We start from the raw sequence: 25,466 nt of genomic DNA, 5'->3' as shown, positions 1-25,466 counted from the left end.
TAAATAGCACTAATAAAAGGTCCTTAAATTGAATGGACAAATTTATACCAATAGATGCAGAAAAGACATTTGACAAAATCCACCACTGATTCATGATAAGAACTGTCAGTAAACTAGGACTAGAACAATAAGTGTTTACATCAAAAAAGTAGAAAGGCTTTGAATAAACAACTAAATGTATCTCAAAGAACTAGAAAAACATGAACAATTCAAACCCAAATTTAATAGAACTAAAGAAATAAGATCAGAGCATAAATGAATGAAATTGAAACCAAAATGAAAAAAGGAATCATTACAACTGATACTGAAGAAATCCAAAGGATCAGAGACTACTGTGGACAAATATGAGTCAACATAGAAGAAATGTATTAATTACTAGATACATACAACCTACCAACATTGAACCAGGAAGAAATCCGAAACCTGAATAAACCAATAACGTAAAGCTGTAATAAAAATGTCCCATCAAAGAAAATCCCAGTACCCAGTGGCTTCACTGCTGAATTCTATCATTCAAAGAACTAATACCAATGCTACTTAAATTATTCCATTCCAAAAACAGTGTAGCAAATTTCTTTCTTTTTTTCAATGTTGTAGAACTATTTATAATACAGTGGAAACTACCTGGAAATAAAACATTTTGTATAAATTCCCTGGAAAACGTTTCATGCTTGGTGTTTTTTTGTTTGTTTATTTTGGTTTTTTGCAAGTAGTTCTTTAGTAACTTTCTGTGTCCATTTATCCTTTTATAATCTCAAACTCTGTTTCTTTTCTTAGGTTGTTTTTTTGTTTGTTTGTTTGTTTGTTTTTCCTGTAGTCCTTTTATTTTGTGTAGTGTTTGGGAGTAGGGGATACCTTTGGGTTTATGGTATGTGCATTATTTTAATTTTGCTCAAGCTAACAAATATTTTTGATATAACATTTTGATTTTTATAATAACTGGAAAATTATTTTTCCAGTTTGAACCACAGTATAATGAATGAGAATTTCTTTTTTCTTTTTTTTAAATTTTTTTAACTGAGTCAGACTAGAGTGAGTTCTGGAAAATGTAAATAGCTGTAGTAGCATATGGGCTTTTAAAAATATTTGGTTTGTTATTTTTTTTAAAAAAATTACTTTAACTTGTCTTATTTTAAGATTAAAACATATCTCAGTCTTTTAGAAAATAATATAGAGCTTTAATTCCACATGTGGTCCCACATCCTGCTCTCCAGCATCTGGCTCATGGGACCTTCCCTTACTTGCCCATTGATCCTCCGAGTAACTTGATCTTCCTAGGAGCTACTCACATACTCTCCAGGCAGTATACCTTTCAGGAGCAGCAGGTCATTAGTTGTCTATTTCTGTGTAACAAGCTATCCCTAGTCTTAGCAGTCAGAAAAACAAACAAAAACACTTATTGGCTCAGAGTTCTGTAAATGAGACAAGAGGAGCTCAGCTCTGAGGTTTTCCTTCAGCGTTTCTCATAAGGTTGAAATCAAACTATTACCTAGGGTAGTAGTCTTCTCAAAAGCTAGGCTGGAGCTGACAGATTCAATTCTAAGCTCATTCATGTGGTTGTCTTCAGTTCTTTATGTGCTGTTGGATTGATGGCCCAAATTTATCACTATGCCATGTCAGATTCTCCATAAGGATGTTCCTACCAGGATATCTTACCCTTAGGTGAGTGATGAGAGAGCGAGAGACAGAGAGAGAGAGAGATTGAGAAAGTGAGCGTGAGAGAGAGATCTCAAGATGGAAGCCAGAGTCTTTGTATGACATAGTATAAAGATACCTCATAACTTCTACTACAATTTTTATTGTTATATATGAGCCAGTAAATCCACTCCATACTCAAATGAATTTGATGAATACCCAAAGGTGAGGGGCTGTGGTAGTGGCTACCTTTTCAAAGAGGTCAAGATTCTGAGCCTTAAATCACTGCCTCTTATCTCTTTTCATGGTAATCTTCTGTTTCATTTTTAGGTCACCAAGTTGTAAAATTAATTTCTTTAGGTTATACTTCCTTCCATTTTTTTGTTATTGGTGTGTTTTGTTGTTATTTTCTTATTTTTAAAGTGTGTTTCATTAGCTGTTATGAAGAAAAGTATTTCTCTAGTTTGCCAAAATTATTTAGAATATTTCAAAAATCAATGATGTTATTTAAAATCATCCTTAATTATAGTAATATGAATATGTTTGGCAAAGTGGTGAGATCCACAAGCCTAGATGTGGTTTTATCAGAAGTGAAGTATTAGGCAAGTATATTATGAAAAGATTTGATCAATAGAATTAAACAAATCACTATCACTATTCAGGTTTCTCCAGCTAAAGCTTCTATGATTCAAGTGCTAAAAGTCTGTGATATCATGTCTATGTAACCCCTGTGAGTCAAGAAAGTTATTGGTAACAAAAGGGTTAAATATCTGATAACTACTTTACAGATTTGTCTATTAAGACCATTCCCAGTTGATCTGAGAGAAGTGGCTGACTGAATGTCTTCCCTACATATTATTAACTTTACTCTTTTATAACCACTTCCAATGATAAACCAGGCCCTATCATTTTCAACCTTCTTTATGCCATGATAGGTGACATCTCTTCAATATCTACCTGAAGATTTCTTTCTGCTAACCTGAAAATATTTTCCATATGAGACAAGAATCTTGAACTAAAGTTGTGTAGTAAGTGGCCATCCCAGATCAACTAAAGTGGACGAATATACGTGGTATCACAGGAAAGAAAAGATAATGGAATGATATAACATTTGGTACTAACATACAATATAAATATTAAGGCATTTAGTTTGATATTAAAATATTTTATAACACTTTTACATGTTCTAAAAATTTGTTTTCAAAATATGCCATAATTCAATCGGATATAGGTTATTATATCAATTATAGAAATAATGTAAAATAAGGATAAGAAAGGCCAATGACTCTCAAAATTATGCAGCTTTTTTCTTGTAGAATCTAAGTACACCCACAAGTTCTGATCTATAGCACCGAAAGGTCTTCAAAATATTATTTTGCCTCTATTATTACAGTAACTAGGCTGTGGTTTGAATGTTTGTATCCCCTTCAAATTTCATGTTGAAACTTAATTCCCAATGCAACATTATGAAGAGATAAGGCCTTTAGCAGGTGATGAGGCCATGAGAGTTCTGCCCTTAATGATAGAATTAGTGCCTCATAAAAGGTTTTGAGGGGGCAAATTACTCTCTTCTCATCCTTCTGCCATGTCATATAAGAACACAGCACTTTTCCTTTCCAGAGGGTGCACCATTAAGGTACATCTTAGAAGCAGAGAGCATCCCTCACCAGACAGGGAATCTGCTGGTGCCTTGATCTTGGACTTTCCAGCCTCTGAAACTATGGAATAAATTTATGTTCCTGTAAGTTACCTAGTCTGTGACATTTTGTTACGGCCATAAAAATGAAAGAAATCAAAATAGAAAAGGTTGACCAACAGAATAAGAATAGTGATTAGTAAATCCTCATTCCATTGAGTCTTGGTATGAGGTCCCATTTGCACTTCATTGCTGCTTTCAGACTTGTAGCCCTACGTTGCTCCAAAAAATCTCATTTGATTCTCATAACCTATATTCTTATTGCATTTTGGCTTTATTTTCCCTTTTTTTATTTGTATGAATTTGAAAGGTATAATTGTAATTTTCTTATGTCTATATATTGCCTTGATGAGGTTTGTGCTTTTAGTGTATCCATCACACAAATAACGTATCTTGTATTCATTAAGTAATTTCTCATCATTCACTTCCTCACCATTACAAATCTCCAATGTCTATCAATCATCTCTACTAATTTACCAGGATACAGAATATTAACTTCAAAAATCCAATTGAATTCTCCTCACAGTATTTCTGGAAAAAAAATTCAATTAAAGTATATCAAAACCATGATATTGACTTACAAAAAAAAAAATCCTTCACATTTTCTGGGGTTTGTGTTGTTAGCAACTTAATCACTAAATTAAAACAATGTATGTTGTTAACCATTTTATATATTAACAAATAGTATGGACATGTTCGTGAAAGAACAATATAGTTATATATTACCTATAATGTATATTTCATAGATACAATTTAAATACATATGTAATAATTCTTTGTATTCCATGAATCATATTTAAATTACAATTATTTATTTTGATTATAAAATTTGATCAAGCAGAACTCAATTACATTATGCTTTTCAAATTGTCCTTTATGACTACAAAACAGTATATATATGTATACTTATATCTACTTAATATTTACCTGAAGGTTGAGCCAAGATTTTCTATTTTTATTATCAAAATATAATATTATAAAGTATTCTAAAGGTGATATTAAATGGAATTAAACACTTTTCATCTCATATTAAGTAATTGTATACTTAATGTCCACCAGTCAAACCATTAGGAACAAACCTTTAGTAAAATAAAGTTAAATTTATTAAACTTATGAAAAAAGGAATACAACAAACCAATAGGAACCTTGTGGCATATCAGGAAGAAGATGTTAGCAGGGGCTTCTAAAAAGATTCTGACTGTTTTTTGTTGCTTTAGGGAAGGTGCAAGGAAGTGTAGGGGTTTGCTTTGGAGTAGGTACTGTCATGAATTGAGGATGATCCCATTATTTACCTAGGAGGTGGGAGTAATGGAGTGACTCTAATGTCCTTGGTGGAATAGTGTCAGATTTTTGTGGTTCTGTAGATTTCTTGTTTTAGTATGTGCTCATGTAATTAGAGCAGTCTCATATTTTTGTCTCATTCTGTCACAGTCACAGAGTAACTTCATCTAATGTTAGAGTTTTGTGAAATTGTTCACATACAGCATTTTAACAGCAGGCCTGGCTGGTCTGGTAGCAACCAGCCAGCTACTAGCTCACAGGTGTTAGGAATTATTTTTTCTTTATCAATACCAATAACAATTTTACATACATATCATTTACAAATATTTTTCTATAATGAATACAAGAATTATAAACTGTTCTGTAATGATATTTTTCTATGTTCTCTCCTATAATAATTAATTCTGATCATTCTAGTATTTCTCCCAAGTACAATTTATATGGTATTTATATTTTAATTTTTGAAAGGAATTTATATTATTTCAACTTCATTTCACTAGTTTGGGCAAGTTTATTTTTAATTCTTCTTCTCCTATTTAATCATTTCCTATGTATTTTATTTCCTTATTGATGTCTCTTAATCCCCCTGCCCTCTAGCAGTCACTGGATAATTTATTCAGAGATGGATTAGAATGCACAGTTCACTTGAACTACATCTTTGGTAAAAGAATTTGGTATATAATATAATTTGCCTTCAACATGTGAGTACATTAGCTTGAACAGTATATCAGATAACAGATCATCAGTTCAAATTAGGAGATCTGGCAGAATTTAAGTTCCTATAAAAGGTTCACACAGATTTCCTTATATGGAAAATAAAGGCAGAAGTGATTAGCCAGTGTCAGGTATTTCAGCATCTGTACCATGAAGTTCATACTATAGCCTTCCAGTTGTAAAGCTGTAGGAATTAGAATACAGAAAGAATTTAGAGGACTCAAGCAAGGATAGAGGCAGGCTACTACACTTTCTTAGACTTCCCATCTTAAACAGAGTACCATGTTTTAGGTAGTTTCATGAATTCATTTAACACTAATTTATTAAAAGATCTGAAGAAAGTGAAAAAAAGAAAAAAATCCATGAATATTTCTGTGAGAAAACAAATCCAGCCAGAAGAATCGATAGTACAAAGATCTTGAGGCAGGAAGAATGTTTAAGAAAAATAAAAAGGTCATTGTTACAGAACCAGAACAAGCAGGAAGAGAGTAGAAAAAGTAAGAATTTATGGAGGAGGGGGTGGATTATATAAGGACATCTTTGTCCTTGAGAGGACTTTGACTTGTACTGTGAGTGACAAGGAAAGGCGATCAATGGTAACGAGCAGAGTGTTGAAATTATCTGACTTGTATTTGAACCAAATAATACTACCTTGAGGGTTAAAAAAATGGGCTTTAGAAGTAAGAAAGAGGTAAAGATCACTTTTGAGGTTGTTGCAATCATTCAGAAAAAGAGAAATGGAGGATTTGATGAGAAAAATGGCAGTGAGGGTTATAATATGTGACCAAATTATTTGAAGTTAAAGTGAGAAGAATGTTCTCACAGATTGAAATTAGGTGTTTGGGAAGGAGGAGAAATGAAGATGACATCAAGTTGTTTGCACTAAAAAACTGAAAAAGTAGAGTTTCCATTAGTCTTATAGTAAAGACTGTGAAAGGGAACATAAGATGTGAGTTTTATTCATATTCGGTCTCAAATATTTGTTTTTATCCCAAATATTGAGGAAGGAGTTGGTAATATAAGTGGAAAGTATAGGGAAAAAAAAAGTTTCAACACTGGATGATGGATATGTATAGAGAGACAAAACTTTCAATCAAGTCCTAGGATATACTAACATATAGAGAAAGAATAACAATGAAAAACTAGAAAAGGATATAGAGAAAAGACAGCCAGAAATCAGAAGGAAAACTAGATTTCAGTGTCCTAGAAGGTAAGTGAAGATGTTTTTCAAGGAAGAGAAATTGATCCACTGAGTCATGTGCTGCTGAAAGGTCAAGAAAGAAGAATGACAGTTGACAATTTGATTTAACAAAGTTGATGTCTTTGTAGATCTTGAGAGAACATTATTAAGATGTAGAGAACAAAATCTGATTGGAGTAGATTCAAAGTGAAGGGAAGGAAAAAAATAAGAGTCAGGGACTAGCAAGTTCTTTAAGAGTATTTTCTGTGAAGGAAGGAGAAAAATGTGCCTGAGGGTTCAGAGCACTAGTAGGTAAACATGGGTCAAGCAAAAATAATCTTTGTAAAACTGAAAAATAATACATTTTTAGGCTGATGAGACACATTTATTTAGGAGAGACTGGTGCAGGAAGAAAGCAGTTGATAATTCTTACATGATTTCATGAGTAAGGAAGATGGTATTTAGTATGTAAGCAGAAGACTTGACTTTAAGAACACATAGAACGTATTGATATATTGCAGGTAAAAATAAATATATAAACTCAGATACAGGTAGGTAGATAGATGTATTATTGACTCTTTGTAGGACTATTAACCTAATTATATTTTTAATTGAAGAAGAAGCAAAGTCATTGATGGACTGAGATTGAAGATGGAAGAGGAAATATTAAAGATTTGAGGAGAGTGAAGTGTAAGTCAAAATTCCAAGGGAATGGAAGAGTGAAAAAACTAATAAAATAGTATAATTTTTGAAAGCATTAGTGGAACTTTTGAGGTTCATGGTTATGGATTTAAAGTTAGTTCAGACTGCATTTCTCCATCTATATTTAATCAGTCATATGAGTACAGGAGCAGAGTAGGTAGAGGATTGGATTTAGACAAGGTGCATATGTAATGGTATATTAATGATTAGGTAAATTAAGTTGTGTCTATAGGACTAAAAAGACTTTGGTAAGCAGCCGATGATGTAGTTACCAATGGTCCCTGCCTCATGGTATTGATGCTCATGTATAACTCCCTGTCTTACAGTGCATAATGGACCTCCTGTCTTACTCTAATGAGTAGAATGTGACCAAAGTAATGGATGGGATGCCACTAGTCTGAAAAGAGTATGACCAAATTGTTGGGACTTCAGTCTTTTTAGCATTCTATCTATCTAGTCTTCTTGCATAGCATGATTTGTTGAAGTAAGCTACCATGTTGGAGGGTACTGTGTCACAAAGAACACAGGGAAACCCTTTCTAGTCAACAGATGGTGAAAAACATAGGCCCTCAGTATAACAGTGTGCAAAGAACTTAATTCTGCCAATACCAATCTGAGTGAATTTGGAGGTGAATCTTTCTTCAGTCAAGACTTCACATTAAATCATAGTGCTGACTGACAACTTGATTATACCTTTAGAAGAGACTTAAAGCTGAGGATCCAGCTAGATTATGCCTGGTTTGTGCTCTACAGAGACTGTGAGTTAATAAATCTGTGATGTTTTAAGCCCTCAAGTTTTGAAAAATTTGTTATGCAGCAAGAGATAGCCTATACAAAAACTTGTGATCATGGTGAGGTACAATTAAGAGTCTTATCACTGAATGGATGATCCTGAAATGATTGAAAGATTTTTTTTTTAGTTGGAATAATAAATGAAGGCAACTGGAAAAATCTAGAAATAGTAGAATTAGGGTTGGACATTTGAAACTGGCTTTACGAAGGAACTTCAGTTATGGAAAATGATAATATCTAGGTGTGACCCTGATAGCTACATTGAAGGACAAGATTTCATTTCACTCCTTTACCAAATGATTACAATAATCTTGACTTGTTATTCAGAGATCTCCTTAATGACTGCAGAGCTGATCAATTATTTTTAGAAACTAAAATAATTTTTATCATTTATGTATTTGTGGGTTTTTTAGTAGGACTATAATTGGTTTCTTATAGGTTTCAATATCCAAATGGATATAAGCCCTTTTGAAAATTTCTCATGCTACCATTTTTGTCAGCTTAATCTGTAAACTTCAATAAAATGTTTATACAATTATAATTTTATAATAAACTTTTGATTTGATATTTATTTGCAAATTGATTATTTTGACATGTATTTGAGTTAGTAAAATCCTATTCTTTGTTTTTAATAATGATTTAATACAAAGTATCTTATCTGGTGCCCTGAAGTATATACTGATGAAATGAGTATGACTAACTCTGATTTTGGCTATTACAAAAGAAATTTATGGCTAAGTGTAGTATAATAAATATAAAGTGAAGAGCTTCATGAATCATGAGGAAATATAAGGAAACAATATCAAAACATGGAATTAGAAATGAAGAGAAATGTTTTTCACTAATTTAATCAAAACATTTTGTTAGATTTTTCTTAAGATTGGATTAGATCAAATATCTTTTTTTCCTCTATTGGCAGTTTGTCATGTTACTCAGTAGCCAGGTAAATAAAAAGCTAAAAATGTTGATGTAACATTGTGCTCTCAAGATAATGTTTCTGACTAGGAATAGACTTAAATATTTATAAATATTTATAATAAAATAATATAATAAAAATATTTAATATTTAATTAATATAAATCAAATAATATTCAATCATAAATATTGAACAATGAATAGTAATATTATTACTATGATCTTTTACTGTAGCTCTTTTCTCTACTCAAGGGAATTCCCCCCCACACTCCTTTCCACACTTTCTTTCCCTCTATCTTTGTTTATTCTTTTATTCATGATATATATACACCACACATATAATGCTCTTTTATCATTTGTTAAGAATACTTCTGCTTGGTGTAATGGCTACTGATTGTTTTGAAGCCCAAAATTTAAATTTTTGCAGCATAGTGTCGTCATTTTGGTTTTGTAAAATCATCCTTTACTAGGATGGCCACACAATTTATTTTTTAAATTGAATTACTTTTGAGACTGAAAGTGTTATTGTGCTTAGACTGGGACTTCAAGTGTACATTACAATTGTCCTGGGAAACTGGACATGGTTTTTCACCCTGCACTTACCTCACAATCAACCATATATTTCAGATTCCATAGACCATATGTTCTAAACTGACCAGATAGAGCATTCTATTCCATTGTTCATGTGGATAAGGCCATCAAACAGTCCATACCAGTAAGGGCCATTTAGGGTGTTTTGTCTGATTTTTTTTGGTAAACAGATTCTCTCCTTCCAATCAGTAATGGAGACTGGTGATTCAAATCTGAAGCTACAGGATCACTCAGCACTTCCTGAAAGCACTCTACCTAGACACAATATTTACTCTAAAGAAGGAGAGTTACTATATGGATCTTCCAGTCATTATTTGCATTTTCTTTCACGCTGTCCTTTGAATAAGCATGAATTCACAATTTATATTTAAGTCTAATTATATTGAGAATTCTGCAAATTTCAACTGCTTTGTTGTTCCTAACACATCTCCTATGGAAATTTAATAACTACTTTAAGTAAATTTAGTGGCAGATCAAAAGTCATAATTCTCTGTTATAAAATCTGAGATATTCTTATATGTGTATGCTAAATTAACTCCTTCACAGTGTGATGTATACAGACTTTGTATCACAGAAAGTGAAGAGTAAATATTCATGCTTTCTAACACATCCTTCTGAGCAGATAGGTTTGTCTACTGAAATGATTTTGAAAAGAGAAAAAAATCAAACTGTAAAGACCAGCTGCATGTAATATTCATTGTTTTGCTTTACTATGCACAACTTATATTTAGGATTTTTGTTATTTATCAAGTTGTATGATATGAAATGCACTGATTATAAGCATATTTTATTATGACAAATTATATATTCATTTGCCTAAATTTTGATAGGTAAAGGGTAATGGAAAGAGTTTAAATATTAGTTTACTTCTCAGATTTCATAACCTCAGATTTATATGCACTTAATCCCAAAGCTAGACTATTCATTAGTTTTATTTCTGTATCTAAATGGGCTAAGATTATCAGTTTATTATGTCTATTCATTTATTATGTCTATTAGTACGTACTAGTATGTCTATTTAGCATTATTTAAAAACAAATAAAAATACTTTTCTGTAAACATTATACATTTTGAAACAATTAGCACTCTATTAAACAGTGTATATTCTTATAGGTTCAAAATTGTTACAATATGCAAATTCTGTATTTTTTTTACGTATATTACTACCCCAATTTATTAATCTTAATAAAATGACTGTAATTAATGTTAAATATTTTAAGGATATCATGTCACACTTATATGTAAAACTGTACATCAATGAGCAGTCATTTAGAGTATGATTTCTTTATTAGGGTTGAAAATCATTTATGAGACATCTTCTATACTACCTGATATGCTTTGTGAATCAGAGTGCACATCTAAAAAGGGGAAGTCATGGTATATTTTGTGGCTTTGTAATAAGAGGATAAATTTATTGGCCATGTGGAATTTAAAACCAAATTTGGTCATAAAAAAATGAAAAATTTTGTAAGCTACAATTATTCTTCACAGTAAAATTGACTGTGCACTTTGAAACCATACAAACCAATCTTAATGAGAACAAGTAAAATTACTTCAAGACCTTTAAAAACTTTTGTCACAACATTAAAATATTTATCTCTGTTGGAAATTATAACAAAATAATAAAACTAATATTTAATATATTGTAAATTAAAATATTAGAAAAGTGAATTTTTTTATTAATAAAGAAGTATCAAATGTAGTTTGAACAGAGCTCCTTCAAATCTAGTATAAACAGTGCTTGTGTTACTAAGGGAGCATCTTTTCTATGTGAATTTTCATTTTTCTTTATAAGTTTCAATAAGCTAACATTTTTTCCTTTGTGCTTGCTGTATTTTGAAATATAAAGAATTTCATATTCTTTATATATAAAGAGAATTCCTTTAATCTAAAGTTTGTTGTAATGTCACTTAGTCTGGGGCATTGTCATCTTTTTCATCTCAGCCATTCCCATATTTATTGTGTTCATAAGTTCACTTTTACTGTTTGTATACCTAGAATCTCTAAACGGCAATATTGTCAACATTCCCATGGTCAGTTATTACATTTATAACTCTATTTATGTTTGCTTGATTTAAATTTTACTTCTAGGAATATCACTTTTCAATTCCATGTTGCACTTTAAGTTTTGTTGGCCAATCCCTATTTTGATTATCCTTTTTTGAAATGTGAAGTAGGTGTGTTATTTGGAGGCAGGTATTATAAATACCTGTCTGTGTGTGAATTCAATAACACATGTGCTATGACCAATTACTGACAGACTTTCAAAAAAGTAACATGATTAGTAACTGATCATGATGTGCATCTATTATGTATGAAGTGACTAATGGATTGAAGGGCTATGAGTAAAGTTTGTATTTTATGTAACTATTAATATGTACAGCTAATGTGGTGATTAACATTTAAATCATAATATTGAGCAATAAATTCTATTTAACTAAACTCTGGTGTTGACATTCATGCATATTGGAACCATGCAAACTAAGGACTGCCTATAATTATATTTCAATCATGAATCTTTAATTTTGCTGAAAAATCTGGTAGTATAAATAAAACGTATTTAATTTTTAAGACTTCTATGATAGTTTTTTTTGAAAAGCAAATCAAAAAGGTTAATAAATAGTATGTGTGTACATACATGTATATATTTGTGTATGCTGCAGTAATTTGAATCGTTTATTAAGATATGTGGAATCAGTTTCCAGTTGATATTTGGTTCAGTAATATTGACATTTAGGGATTGGTTGTTAACTTGTATATATATTCTAGAATATCTGATAATTCATGATATATAAAGCAATTTTAAACACACCATGGAATATAAGCTTGCTTATGAACACAGGGCGTGCCAAGAGATGCATTTTCATTGATATGTTAGCATTTCCTTTAAAAACTGGTGTATGCCTGAAAGTCACAAACATTCCACATGCTAGCAACTTGGAAATTTGTTTTTTTCCAATTTATTTGAAAGAATTTTGTCTATCTAATAAGAACATTTTAACATGGATCATATATATTTCAGTAAAATATGACAATGGCATGAAAAGCAGAATGGAATAAGTGAAAGTACACTTATTGTAAGATTCTTATGTTCAAAATGGCTTTGTATGAATGTAGGATAAACTGTAATAATTTTAAAATGAAGAAAGTGAACAGTGCAACCAAAAGTAACCTCTAAAGCATGATGTAATTATATATTAAAGTTGAGATGTGAATAGAATAAGTACTTAATTTGTCCAAAATATGTCCAGAAAGACTACCAAAGTTATAGTGAAGAAAGGAAACAAAACACAACTAAGTTGGTAGACTTAACTTCATGTCAATGACCTTACCACATTAAGTGTAGAGAGGCTTCTAATTGCAATTAAAAGGTATAGATTATCAGAACCAATAAATAAAGACCCAACTATATGCTGTTTGTGAGAGATAAACTCTAAATATAAAAAGACAAATAGGTTATAATCAAAATTTAGAAATAAATATACCATGCAAACTTTTAAGAATCCTGGCATGGCATATTACTATGAGAGACAGACTAGGGTTTAAAAACAGCATAAACAGAGATAAAGAGATACTTAAATATTATGACACGTGCATTCATATAATAATATAGCTTCCCATACATTTTACAACATAATTCTAAAAGTACATATACTTAAAAGTGAAAACATCACTGACAGATTTTTAAAAAATGGACAATTCCCGATTTTAACTTGAAATTTACTACAACTCTCATAATAATTGCAAGAAGAAATAGACAAAATAAAAATAGTTATATACTACTTGAGCAATACCATCAACCATGTTGAACTAATAGAAATATGTAGAACACTGCAGCCAAAAACAACTCTCATAATAATTGCAAGAAGAAATAGACAAAAGAAAATAAAAATAGTTATATACTACTTGAGCAATACCATCAACCATGTTGAACTAATAGAAATATGTAGAACACTGCAGCCAAAAGATAGAATATACTCATTATCTTAGTCAATCTACCTTTTTCAATATAGACTACATCCTGGCCCACAACACAAGTTTCAATAAATTTCAAAAGTTGAAACATTACTAAATATGCCGTCTGATGACAATATAATTAAATATTAATAAAAACTAGATAACCCAAATTAATTGGAAATTAATCAACATTAATATTTCTAAATAACCCATTGGTCAATGAAGAATTCACAATGGAAATCAGATAAGATTTTGAACTGAGTAAGTATGAAAACACAGTATGTCAAACTTAATGTGATATAGCTAAAACAGTGCTATGCAAAAATTATAAATATATTAGAAACATGTAATATCTAAATATTAATGTTTTAAGATACCTTTAGAGTCCAAAGAAAGAAGAGTAAACCAACATAAATAAACAAATGGAAAAAATAATATCCTGTATCATTGAATTTATATAAAGTTCTAGAACTTGTAAAACTAAGCTACCGTGTTTCCCCGAAAATAAGACAGGGTTTTATATTTATTTTTCCTCAAGAAGGCATCCTAGGGCTTATTTTCAGGGGATGTGTTATTTTTTTTTAAGTATGGTACAACAATCTACATTTATTCAAATATAATTAAGACGTCTTCTCCTGGAACATCATAACTCTCCAAACCCTGAATTCCATCCTGAATTTCTTGGGACTCTCTTTCCTTTAGAACCATTGGCCCCAATCTCTTATGTCAAGCAATAGAGCTCTCATGGGGCAGATGAGAAGGGCTGCTCCTCGTCTTCACTGCTCTGTGATGAAATGCATGGGTTGTGCAGAGACGCTGCATAGCCACACCCATCACTAGGTCTTATTTTTGGGGTAGGGTTTATATTGCGCAAATGCTTAGAAATCCTGCTAGGGCTTATTTTATGGGTAGATCTTATTTTCGGGGAAACATGGTATGGAAATCAGAATATGATTGCCTCTGTGGTAGGGGAAGCTAGATATACTTGGAGCATTAGAGAGGATTCTAGAGTAGTGACAAAGCTGTATATCTTGATTGTGGTGTTGATTATATGAGTGAATAGATTGGTTAAAACTCAATGAACTTCCCATTTCACTGTCAAGGTATTAAGATCTGTATATTTCTTTTTTCTGTCTTTTTTTTTTTTTTTTTTTGAGACAGGTCTTGGTATATTGCCCAGGCTGGTCTTGAACTCCTGAGCTCAATTGATCCTCCTGCCTCAGCCTCCCTAGTATCTGGGATTACAGGTGCATGCCACTATGCCCAGTGAGAGCTGTGTATTTTCTGTATGTGACTGTACGTTAGTTAGAAAAAATAATCTCAATTAAAATGAAAGGCATTGTTTATGAATATGTGTTTACATATTCAAAGCAAAATATCAGGAACCGTATTTATGTTTAAGACTTGGGATACACTCTGATAATTTATGTTTTGTCTTTAACTGTCTATTCTATTTTTTATTAAATAGTTAAAAATCTTTGTATTGATATCATCACCTTAAGATCACCGCTTGCTGGTTAAAAAGAAAACAAAAGGCCTTAAAATTCAGAATGTATTTTTCATAATTATTTTTACAGTAAGACTCAATATGACCATTGAGTATACAGAAAGTAAGATTTGAAATTTAATTTGTTTCAATATTGAAATAAAAATGAAATGCAAATATCTTCATTACTAATTCATTTGCTGTTTTTGACCTTCTCTCTTTAAAAAACTAAATCTAACACTCTTTCCTTAGCAGCTATAACATGATCATTGAGTAAAATGGGACCAATGTTGTTTATCTGAAATACAATCCTCACAGCTGGCAAGTGTCATGACACTATCTCCTGGAACTCCTGAAAATTCTGTAGCAAATTCTCTTTAAAACTGTAAGAAATTGATATCTATTGAGCTTTTATTATAACTTTCATTTGTTTGATTTTTAAATACTTATTTGAAAATCACTATGTATGACTGCATGAACACACAAATACAAGCTCAGATGCTTTAAGAAATAGAGTTGGAGATATTGGCTGGAATATTGGCACAAATGAAGAGGAGCTATGAAGATCAAATAAACTAATTTCTTTCAAAGATAGCACATTTTACATATGTAAAATGAGATATGTTGGAGTGGGTTGTGGATAGCAAAGCCATTAAATGCAGACATATTCTATTGAAAAAGTTTTTACTTCACATTTAGATATGTTTACAGGGAGGTGGTGTGGTTGTCAGTGTGATTATGTCCATAAAATGTTTAATGGGAAATAAATTGAGAAATTTATTTTCAAAGACACATCTACTTGTAAACACATCAATAAGATAGATGAATATGTGTGGTTCCTAGGCTAGGCCTTTTTGTTCATATCAGAATAAGGATTGAGAAGAATAATTGAATGGAAATCAAACTTATTTGTCTATTTACATTGGAAAATTTAGGGTATTGTATCTGGTAGAAGGAAAGACTACACACAGAATAGAAGTGCCCATCAAAAATCACAGAGTTGGGCTGAATTTGGGGAAGAGTCAGGGGAAAATTTGAGCAAGGGAGATTTGGGGATGTATTGCAGTATCCATGCTTGAGTCTTTGGAGAGATAGTTAGTTGACATGTACTTTAAGAATTTTTCCCTGGGTGCTATGGATTGCAGCACCTTTGACACTTTTTAAAAGACTTTTAAACAATTAAATTGCTTTGTCCTTGCTTTTGGATGTTTATATGAATTCAACATGCTGAAACAATCATAAAGTGATTCAGTTTTATTGAGTTTGATCAATAAATTTAGAGAGTATGTTTCTTAAAGCATGTATACCAATTATTGTTTTCAAAATTAAAGTATCTATTAAAAAGTGTATATCTATCATTTCTTCCTCTTTTGTTTTTAACATTACTTGTACTCCATGATAGAGACATGATAATTATTTGCCATGTAACTAATTTGCTTTCCATTTTTGTATCTTAACACTTCTTAGCATTTTGTATTTTCAGAATTTCTGCAACTTACTATTTATTCACTACTTTATCCATGTATACATGTATAATAAGTTAAGCGTTCTTTTTCTCTGAATAACTAAATGTCTGATGACTGGTTAAATCTACTTTTGTAATTATTAGGTCTTAAGTATGTTTTTTTAAAAATTTTTTTCATCATAGTTAGGCAACTCTAACTTGTTTCACCTATCTTTGCCTTTTCTGTATCCCTGCAGCAGTATCTTCTGCAAATTACCATATGTTGGTCCAATTCTGTCCCTGTTTTTTAAGGCAATCCTACCAGATTGCATATGTCAACAGATTCCTTCAGACTTACATCCAGAAGTACAGAAGGATGAGGTGACTCATAATACATCAGGAAACCAGAAGCCAGTCCTTGGCATATCCTTTGCTCTTAATGAGAACCATGATTTGATTAATCAGATGGATGAACAAAAACTCATGTCATGCCCAGTTGTAGCACTCCATAGTCTGCCCCTCCCAATGCTGAATCCATTTATAGCTTTGGATTTCTGCCTTGGCATGTTCTTCTAATTTTCAAAATTGAACTGCTGCCTAGGATGACTTGATTTTATCTTCTGCTTATTAGTTTGGAACTCTGGAGGACAATAATTACCTGAATAGTATTCAAACTACTAATTTTGAGACCATATTCATTTGACCATATTTGGCTACGTATATTGGGACCAATATTTGCAGCTGGGGTAATTCCCATATCTCTGTTCTATTGCTGCTAACCTTAGATTTCTGAAACTCTAGTGGTGCATAGGCTCAAGAGTGCCTTGTATGTAAACTTATCAGTAAACATTTATCCTCTGAGATTGTATTAACAACCTTAATGCTATATTTGCTGATGATTAAAATATATGGAAACTCTGGAATATTGATCTCTGAGTAACCAGGTTTTAATTAATTTTTAGCACTGCAGGCTGTTACATTTGTTTGTTTGCTCGTTTATTTAGAAACGGAGTCTCACTCTGTTGCTTGCACTAAACCTCAGTGGTGTCATCATAGCTCACTGCAACCTCAAACTCCTGGGCTCAAGCAATCCTCCTGCCTCAGCATCCCAAGTAGCTAGTACCACAGACCAGCACCATGGCATCCAGATAATTTTTCTGTTTTTAGTTGAGACAAAGTCTCACTCTTGCTCATTCTGGTCTGTTATGTTTGTTCTTAAAGTGGAAAATACATGAAGAAAATTTGCCTTGGATCTGAATATATCTATTAGATCATAAATTACAAATCTATGAAGATAGTTAAACCTAAATGTTTATTTTTAATGTATAATTGTCTTCACAATTTCATATTTGACTTAACTATATAGAAATGAAATAGTGGCATTTCTTTTTTTTTTTTTTTTTTTTTTTCTCAACTCCATGTTCCCCCATTCACAATACAGACCAGGCACAGGGCCTGGGCTGGGGTGTACATGGGGTAGCTTTACTCTGCCTCCTCTTTCTATACAGGCAGCGTAAGAACACAGCCTGTGGTAAGCACTGGGAGGCCAATAGTGGCATTTCTAACACATAATGCTATGGTTTTTTATTTCAAATCCAACTAATAATTAAAGCACACTTTTAATTACTCTATATAAAGTTTGCTATTGACTATTAACCATATATAAAATTTTTTTGCAGTAGAGAAACAACAGTTTCAAAGTTAAAAAACTAGCATTTCTTCAGTATGGTACCCAGATGGGATGAAGACAAATGAAATCTGATGTCCTGAGGATTTGTTCAAGCTTCTCTATCTGTCCAGCACACTGACATTTAACTATAGTCTTCAAAATTTCTCACCTAAATTATTGCAGCATTCTTTTAAATGTTTCCTTTTCAATTAATTCTATCCTATTTTGATAATCCTATATGGTGATGTTAAGTGATTTTTAAATACATGTTTAATTTCAATTTTTTAAATTGATAGATAAATTTATAGGTACTTATCATGTACAACCCAATGTTTTGAAGTACAATTAACCCTTGAACAATTTGGGGGTTGGGGTGCCAATCCCTATACAGTCAAAATTTGAGTATAACTTTTGACTCCCCAGAAACTTAACTACTAATAGCCTATTGTTGGCCAGAAGCCTTATTGGTAAAATAAATAATTGATTAATGTATATTTTATGTGCTATTATGTGTTATGTACTGTATTCTTACAATGAAATAAGCTAGTGTAAAGAAAATGTTACTAAAAAAGTTAATAAGGAAGAGAAAATATATTTACTATTAAGTGCAGGTGTATCATCATAAAGGTCTTCATCCTCATCATCTTCACATTGAGTAGGCTGAGAAGAAGAGGAAGGATTAGTCATGCTGTCTCAGGGATAACACAGAAGAAAATTTGCACATATATGGACCCAGGCAGTTCAAACTTACATTTTTTAAGGATCAACCATATATTTACATCATGAAATAACTAAGTACAGCTAATTAACATATGCATTAATCCACTTATTTTTTCAGTGAGAACAATTTACATCCATTATTTTAGCATTATTCAGGAGCATGTTTTATTCCCATGTATTTGTGATATTTTGAAGTTTCTCTTATTGATTTCTAATTCTATATCAAGTTGGAAGAGATACTTGATTTAATTTAATATTTTAAATTTGTTAATATTTATTTTGTGGCCTAACATATGATATATCCTGGAGAATGTTCCATGTGCAGCTGAGAAAATTGAATATTCTACAGCTGTTGGTGGAATGTTCTATGTTCATCCATTTGATCTGCAGTGTAGATAAAACTGATGTTTTCTTATTGATTTTCTGTCTGAATGGTCTGAACATTGCTGCAAGTGGGGTATTAAAGTTCCTTACTATTACTGTGTTATAGTCTATCTATTTAGATCTATTAATATTTGCTTTAATATCTAGGGGCTTCAGTATTTGGTACATATATATTTACAACTGTTATATCCTCTTGCTGAGTTGATCTCTTTATCATTATATACCGTCATTGTATATCTCTTTTTACACTTTTTTTTTTTTTGAGACAGAGTCTCACTTTGTTGTCCAGGCTAGAGTGAGTGCCGTGGCGTCAGCCTAGCTCACAGCAACCTCAAACTCCTGGGCTTGAGTGATCCTTCTGCCTCAGCCTCCCGAGTAGCTGGGACTACAGGCATGCGCCACCATGCCCGGCTAATTTTTTACATATATATATCAGTTGGCCAATTAATTTCTTTCTATTTATAGTAGAGACGGGGTCTCGCTCTTGCTCAGGCTGGTTTTGAACTCCTGACCTTGAGCAATCGCCCGCCTCGGCCTCCCAAGAGCTAGGATTACAGGCGTGAGCCACAGCGCCCGGCCTCTTTTTACACTTTTTGACATGAATTTTATTTGATATATTTTATCTGATACAAGTATAGCTACTGCTTCTTTCTTTTGATTTTGGCTGCTGTTAATCTCTTCTGTTTCTTACTTATATGGGATTTCTTTTCCATTCCTTCACTTTCAGTCTGTGTCCTTAAATTTGAGGTGAATCTCCTGTAGGCAGCATATATTTAGCTCTTTTTTTTTTTTAATCAATACACCATTTTGTCTATAGAGAATTTAATCCATTTACATTCAAACTAATTTTTGGTAGGTAAGAACTTACTACCATTTGTTGATTGTTTTCTAATTGTTTTTTAGATCCTTTCTTCCTTTCTTGCTGTCTTTTTGATGCCTAAGTGATTTTCTCTAGTGGTATATTTTTATTCCTTATTTCCCCCATCTACTATAGGTTTTTTGCTTTGTGGTTACCATGTGGCTTATTAAAACACCTTATAGTTATAATAAGTTATTTTAAGCTGTTAACAATTTAATTTTAGCACACAGACATACATAAACACAAACTCTACAGTTTTATTTACTCCTCCTAATTCAGTTTTTCATGCTAGAATTTATATCTTTTATGTTGCACATATTTTAACAATGTGTAATATGTTATTATAGTATTCAAAATTTGACTATATACTTAATATTATCCATGAGTTTCATACTTTCATGTGTTTTTATGTTACTCATTAACCTCCTTTGATTTCAGCTTAAAGAACTCCATTTATTTTTTCTTGTAAGATAGGTCTGGTGATAATGAACTCTAGGTTTTGTTTGGCTGGGAAACTCTTTATCTCTCCTTTGTTTCTGAAGGACAACTTTGCGAAGTACAGTATCTTTGCTGGCAGTTTCTTGTCCTTCTGTCCTTTGAATATATCATCATATTCTCTCCTGGGCTGTAAGATTTTTACTGAAAATTCAGCTGCTAGTTGCATTAGAGCTCCATTATATGTTATTTACCTATTTTTTCTTGCTGCTTTCAAATCCTCTCTTTGTCTTTGATCTTTGACAGTTTGATTATAATATGTCATGGTGTAGTATTATTTGGATTGAATCTGATTGAAAACCTTCGGCTTTCTTGTACTTGGAAACAGAGTTCTGCTGTTGTAGATGTCCTATAGTTGTAAAGTAGATGTGACTGAAAATGATACCCAAAGTGTTTTTAAGCATGTTGCAGAATCACAATGTAATCCAAAGGATGGTCAAGCATCTATTATATTATAGCAACCAGAACATCTTTGGTGAAGATGTGGATTCCTGAATTGAATAAACATTCAAATAAAATTGAGACTCTTGGTTTTGAAAAACATCCTGAGGCTTCGTTGTCATTAGAAACAACTCATTTTTAATCTTTACTCAAAAACATTGTAATACCCTATCACTAGAAGTTCTTCACAAGAGAATGTTTATTTTTCTGAAGATTCACTATTTCTATTTATTATTTCTTGTGTAAATTTAACTAGAATCATATGTGTGCTGCAGGGATTTATGTATCAAATGTGATACAGAAAGATCATTTATCCACAAGAAACATTTAACATTTTTGTGAAATTGTCTTTATGGAGACTTATTAGAAAATGTATAGAATTGAAGTATAAATATGTTAGAATAAAAAGGGTAAAATATAACATCAAAAGTAATTTTTCTTTTTAGGTAACTTATGAGAGATTCGGGATGTTATATATTAGTTAAAACAGTTGTGAGTGGCTTAGACAATTTGTTTCTTGGATTGGTTTAAATCCGAACTCAGTATTGGCTTTTATTCAATGAGCTTAACTTTCAAAACTTCTCTGATGTAATATAAAGGAAAAAATCAAATTCTTATGGTGATGGGAAAGTTGAAGTGCCTTCTTTATGAAAAGCCTGAACATATACATCTGCTACCTACTAAGATATGGCTCAGAAGAAAATTGCGTTACTAAGGAATTGAGAAGTGCATTTATTGGGGAAAGGAGAACCAGCTTCATTAGAGTCCTTTGACTGTTAGATGCTTTAGATTGGGGTAATGGTAGGAGATAATGCTATTAGCAAGGTCTCCCTAATTTCAATGGTAATTTCAAAGTAATAGAGGATTTGTTGCTGTCCTAAACCTCCTAATAAAAGGGATAACCTTATAACATTTGGAAGGAGGAACCAAAGCATAACACAATAACTTAAACCACAGAGATTTTAGTGGTGACAAAATAATCATGTTTACAAAGAAATGAAATATTTAGAAAATGTATTAAAATGTCATTTGATTAAGTGAATAAAAACATAATTTCTAGATCGGAAGGATAAATGTAACTCAAATTGACAAAGTAGAATATTTTAACCTCTGATTAACTGGAAATATCTAGTTTACCCACCTGGAGCTTCTTGATTGAAGATAAGTCAGGGTTCCCTTGGAAAAGAATCTTTCAGAATTCATGACAAATATCTTGTAAATCATTCTCTAAACCATATTACTTGGGATAGATGGCTACTTATTGTGATAACTTTACTAAGGCAAAAGAGAACTTTCCATGTTTTGGTAGACACAGGTTTTTTTTTTTCATATTTCCTATCTTATTTCAGAATATTAAGGAGATACAAACATTTTGTACTCACCATCAAATTGGTACTAACTTATCAACACTAACATGCTCACATAGACACAAGTTTTGAGCTGATACTTCCCTGGACACCCACTATGTGACTGTGGTCCACTAATCAGAGTGGAATTCTGTAGAAATCGGGTAATAAACTTGGGGGCATAAATGTGGTACATGGGTAGGTCATTGAGTCCATGAAACTTGGCATTAAATTTCTAGTTCCAGAATTGGAATAAACTTACGGACAATAAGAATATTTCCCTTATTGGCTCTCCAAATTATAGACTATAATAAGGCTTCCACTTAGTACTTCTGTAATAAAAGTCTTCTTTTTACCAGGATAGTGACTTTTAAAAATACCACATAGCTGGGAGAATTCAATAAATTAATCCAATTAAAAAATATACACAGATACTCTTCAAAAAAAGGAGGGTGGTGATTTATATGCACTCTCAAGTTACACATGTAGTCTGTGCAGAAATTTATTGAGCTTAAGGAATGGTTATGAATTGTAGCAGAATTTTATTTAGTCCTGATTTCATTTGTAGCTGCATTTTTAGGTATGATATCATTATTGGTGCAAGGCCTCTAGAACATAATATGAAACTACTGACCTGGCAATTGTGCTCCTCACTATACTAATTAAGAAGGACTGCCAGAAGCAGTTTCTCTTACCTAGAAAGGAAAAGAATACATTCCAATGGACTTGTCTCGGTCAATATGAACCCTCATTCTCCCTGCAGCGAATAGTACAAAAATCTTGATTTCCGCACCATAACACAAATGTAACACAGCTTATCTATTATATTGATAATAGCACATACTGAGATGAGTAGAATTTAGGAGGAGGAAGTAGCAAAAAGTTAGCAATTTAGGGTCCTACTTCTATGAAATGTCTCAGGATCTAATAGTCTAGAAAGTTGTTGTGAAATCCTTTCCAAATTAGGACACTAGTTCCTGCTACTTATACAACCTATCACTATAATAACACAAATCTTGGTTGATCATCTTACATAAAAGAGGCAGCATATAGTACATTCAAGTTAATCATGATGCTATAGAGTTTGAGTGGAACCCTGAGTAAGATAAAATTCTGCAAAAATTCCAGGGTGGACTGCAAGCTTTTCTTCTTGATTGGTCTTACAACCCAGCACAACCAAATGCAATTTAATACCTTCAAATAGGCATGTCATATTAAACTTCTGAAAAGCCTCAATAAAAAATTCACAGAGGAAATCCCTATGGATTTGGGCTCCTTTTTCAAATGTATGAGATATTCTTTATACCTTTCTATTAGGCCTTAGAAACAACTTAATACTTGTTCTTTGGACATAAGGCGGCCATATAACCTAAGGTACCTATTATAAGTTGTAACTGATCTATGACAATATGGGCTTTGGTGTAACAGCAATATAGCTTTTAACTACAAATTGTATGAATTCTCAGGACTAAGCAAGAGAAGTTCTTCAGTCTCAAGTGTATTTTGATTCTTACACGTAACCCCATTTTATCCACTCCTTGCTGCCTGCTTTTCTCCCTCAAACCATATCTACATTCTCATAGGGAGTTCTTTGAATATTTGTCATTTTTTAAAAGTCTGGTTTCTTTAAAGTATTTGATTCCAACTTAAATGGGCTGTGATAGCATCAGGAACATCCCTAAAAGACACTAGTAAAGGCAGCCATATATTTGCTTGTCTTCATTGTCTGGATAGGGAGTTGGCAAAATGTTTACCTTTATACCGTGTTTCCCTGAAAATAAGACCTATCCATAAAATAAGCCCCAGCAGGATTTCTAAGCATTTATGCAATAGAAGCCCTACCCCCAAAATAAGACCTAGTGATGGGCGTGGCTACACAGCTTGTCTGCACAACCCATACATTTCATGGCAGAGCAGTAAAGAAGACCAGCAGCCCTTCTCATCTGCCCCATCATGACAACTACTATCCCAGAGGTGACTGGAAAGGTGTGTGCAGCCCCACCAACAAGGTCGGCTTCCCTTGTCAGGTTCTGGCAAATGGTTCTAAAGGAAATAGAGTCACCAGAAATTCAGGATGGAATTCGGGGTTTGGAGAGTTAGGATGATGTTCCAGAAGAAGACAGCTATATTTGATAAATGTAGATTGTTGTACCATACATAAAAAAATAACACATCCCCTGAAAATAAGCCTTAGGGTGTCTTCTTGAGGAAAAATAAATATAAGACCCTGTCTTATTTTCAGGGAAACACGGTACCTATGATCAGGATAAAATGGTTTGGATGGATAATCAGGAATTGTGAGATTATAGGTTACCAATATCTATGAAAAGAAAGACTGGAGTTTTAGATTGACATTTTGGAACAGGAATTGAATGCAAATGTGCTAATACTATGTGTATATAATACATCCATATGCATGTGGGAAAATATTAAATATATATGGGAATACTTTGTATCATACAGTATATCCTAATGTATATTCATACTTTATAATTATTTGTCTAAAATTACAGTATTCAATAAATAAAAAGTATTTCCATTGTATCTACTCTTGTCTTAGTTATGTAGAGAATAAGGGTTAGAGAGCGGTGGTTGGAATAATTATAAATTTGTTACCTGAAGAAATGTCAAATTTAGTTGAAAGAATACATTTAAAATTATAAAAATTATATATTAATATAAATAGATATATTTATGTGTGTACATATATGTTTATACACATACATAGGCTTTGTGTATAAAACATACTGCATATATATGATATAATTTACAGTGTACTATATAGTATATTGGTAATATATACACATACATATATAGTATGTTGTGTGTGCATCACTGTATATATAAGTCCCTCATATTCAAGGATTCTGTATGTATACAAACAACTGTGGATTAAAAATATTTGAAACAATAAAACAATAAAAATAGTACAAATAAAAACAATAGAGTCTAACAACTACCTTTACATAGCATTCACATTGTATTAGGTATTAGAAGTAATCTAAATATGATTTAAAGTACACAAAAAGATGTGTTTAAGTTATATGCAAATACTATATCATTTAATTTTATTTTTTAAAATTTATGGATACCTAAAGCTGTACATATTTATGGGGTACATGTGATATTTTTTATATACATATACAGTGTGTAATTGTC

The 25,466-nt window shown here is 32.0% G+C and overlaps 1 long non-coding RNA gene and 1 other non-coding gene across 4 annotated transcripts in view; one reads left to right on the top strand and one right to left on the bottom strand.

Moving 5' to 3' along the window:
- The window catches only part of LOC142874822 (uncharacterized), a 264,628-nt gene that overhangs the window by 86,237 nt on the left and 152,925 nt on the right, over positions 1-25,466 (top strand). The window lies entirely within an intron of this gene.
- Positions 17,810-17,941, bottom strand: LOC142875332 (small nucleolar RNA SNORA51). Its single transcript, XR_012922721.1, has one exon. It is a non-coding gene; the product is annotated as a small nucleolar RNA SNORA51 (small nucleolar RNA).

The sequence above is a fragment of the Microcebus murinus genome, chromosome 13 (assembly GCF_040939455.1).
Source record: "Microcebus murinus isolate Inina chromosome 13, M.murinus_Inina_mat1.0, whole genome shotgun sequence".
In the NCBI taxonomy this organism is placed as follows: domain Eukaryota; kingdom Metazoa; phylum Chordata; class Mammalia; order Primates; family Cheirogaleidae; genus Microcebus; species Microcebus murinus.
The sequence above is the reverse complement of the archived record's forward strand: the minus strand, read 5'-3'. Positions and strand labels throughout refer to the sequence as shown.